Genomic DNA, 2564 nt, shown 5'->3' on the forward strand with positions numbered 1-2564 from the left:
AACCGGCTTTCATTGCATGGCACATTTTCAAGAAGAGGGAGAATAAAAATGTTTTTTTACAAAAAAGTAAAAAAATAATATATAAAAAAAATAATATATAAAAAAATAAATATACCAATACATTATATTGTCTTTGATCTTTTAAAGTTCAATGGTAATCCATGTAGATAATAGTTGGAAAAATTAGGATGCATGAAATTGAGAGTTTTGTTATTTTTAAAAAAGAAAGGGGGCTGAAAGTTTGTGTTAAGCAGGAAGTGTGGTGTCAAAACAGGAAGTGTGTGTAAGGGAAGACAATTCTGTGGGTTTTATACTCTTTACTTGGAGTTCTGCACTCTTTGTCAACAGGAAGTTTAGGTCTGTTCTTAGAGAAATATGGTCACCGAGGGGTTTGTGTGTTAAGAAGTGGTTGGAATTTCTCTGTAAAAAGATTCTCCTTGTTGATTCTTTCTTGTGTAGAGATTCTGTCTTTACATTGATAGACACAACCCCACTATTTACTGATTTATATATATATATATATATATATATATATCCACTCACAAGGCTTTGGTTGGTCCGAGGTTATAGTAGAAGACAGTTGCCCACTTGCAGTGGGACTTCACCCGGAACCATATGGCTGGTAAGCAAGCTATTTACCACACAGCCACTCCTGAATCCTTTACAAGTATATATTACTGGTACTGATTTAATCAATCCCAGAAGGATTAAAGTGATTTTTACTTTTAACATAATTTGAACTCTGATACACATCATCAGACAGTTTGTGACCATTTATTTTATATTTAACACTCTACTTAAGTAAGAAGCAATTATGGAAACTGGCACAGCAGAAACTAGCACATCCAAGGCTCAGTGGTTCAGAAGTTCTCTTCCTAACTATATGGATTCAGGTTCAGTTGCCTTGGACAGCCTATTAAAACCCTGGGTTATCTAAGGCCTTGCCAGTGAAATTGATAGACAAAAACTAAAATAAAGACAGCGAGCTGGCAGAAATGTTAGTGCGCCGGGCGAAATGCTAAGCAGTATTTCGTCTGCCGTTACGTCCTGAGTTCAAATTCCACCGAGGTCGACTTTGCCTTTCATCCTTTCAGGATCGATAAATTAAGAGCCAGTTACTCACTGGGGTCGATGTAATTGTCTTAATCCCTTTGTCTGTCCTTGTTTGTCCCCTCTATGTTTAGCCCTTTGTGAGCAATAAAGAAATAAGAAACTAAAATAAGCTAGTTGTGTGGTGTGTGTGTGTGTGTGTGTGTGTGTGTGTGTGTGTGTGCGTGCATACACGTACATGGATGTATCAATGTTTGTGTGTCTCCTTGTCTTGACATTACATGCTAATTGTAAGCAAGTGTCACTGCCATACAAGTGGTATCATTCGATTTTAGTCTTCAGTGGAAACATGTCTAGCCAAGGATATGGATATTTCAGGGAAATAGATGAGGATCGATGAAAGAACAAACATCTGGCCTCAACAATATCCATCTGACCCATGCAATCAAGGAAAAATAGACATTAAACTGATGATGATGATGACATTGACGATGCGGTTTAAGACAAAAATCAGTTCTGATCTTAGGCATCACTATTCTATCTTTCTTGCAGATAAAATATATCTAGGACTACATTATCCAATCTTTCCTTCTTCCATGAACACAACAGGGTGTGATTTGCAACAGATTTAGCTGCTATTGTAGAGGCTTTGTCGGCTTTCACTTACGCAAGTTTATCAATCTGAAGACAATGATGAAGGAGGAAGGGGAGGAAGAAAGCAGTAACAACAGCAACAAGAAAAGAAGAAGGAAGAGGAGGCGTAGGCAGAACAATGCGACCAGAAACAGTTTGGTATCCAAATAGTACACATTATTAGATGATTATACTAACCTTAATGAGAAATTAATTCCTATAGATCTGTAAATCAATTTTATACTTCATAGAGATTTCATCAGCCATTCTTATCATGTGCACATAACCTTTATTATAAGTACAAGCCAATATCATTTCACAGCATCTCCCTCTATAATAACACTTGCACTAAATTTACCTCTCAGCCATGAAATAGTAGGGTGCCTATTTATAGTTTGAACAGAATAGATAATGAATGATATATGCTAGGTTAGAATTTATAGACAGGTGCTAGGTTAGAATTTATAGACACAGTATGGAAAATGGTACTTACACTTTCTTTGTACTGACTTTCTCTAGAGAAAAAGACAAACATTATAAATATTTTTTATAATAAATTTATATCAAAATTCTGTCTCATAATGCTCTATAGAAGAAATAAAATAGTGAGTGCTCTATGGAAACAAATTTTAGCAAAACCATGACATCTGAAATAGATACGATGTTTAAATGAATGGAGACCAGAACACACTAAATGAAAAGCAAAATGGAGATCAAAGTCAATAAAAGGTTTTTATGACAATCTAGAATAAAGTAAAAATAATAATTTAATCAACGATTTCAGAGTATCATAACAATTTGACGCTATCATTTTCTTCAGTAGAGAGAATAACTGTGACTGAATAAAAACCACGTTCATTGGTTGTATATCTTTCATATAA

The 2564-nt window shown here is 34.9% G+C and overlaps 1 long non-coding RNA gene across 1 annotated transcript in view; it reads right to left on the bottom strand.

The window, feature by feature from the left end:
• The window catches only part of LOC128247302 (uncharacterized), a 138271-nt gene extending 136073 nt beyond the window's left edge, over window positions 1-2198 (bottom strand). The window contains exon 1 of the long non-coding RNA XR_008263675.1: window positions 2177-2198. This is a non-coding gene — a long non-coding RNA (uncharacterized LOC128247302). The remainder of the gene's footprint in view (window positions 1-2176) is intronic.
• Window positions 2199-2564: the final 366 nt, after the last annotated feature.

Source organism: Octopus bimaculoides, chromosome 3, assembly GCF_001194135.2.
Source record: "Octopus bimaculoides isolate UCB-OBI-ISO-001 chromosome 3, ASM119413v2, whole genome shotgun sequence".
Taxonomy (NCBI): Eukaryota; Metazoa; Mollusca; class Cephalopoda; order Octopoda; family Octopodidae; genus Octopus; species Octopus bimaculoides.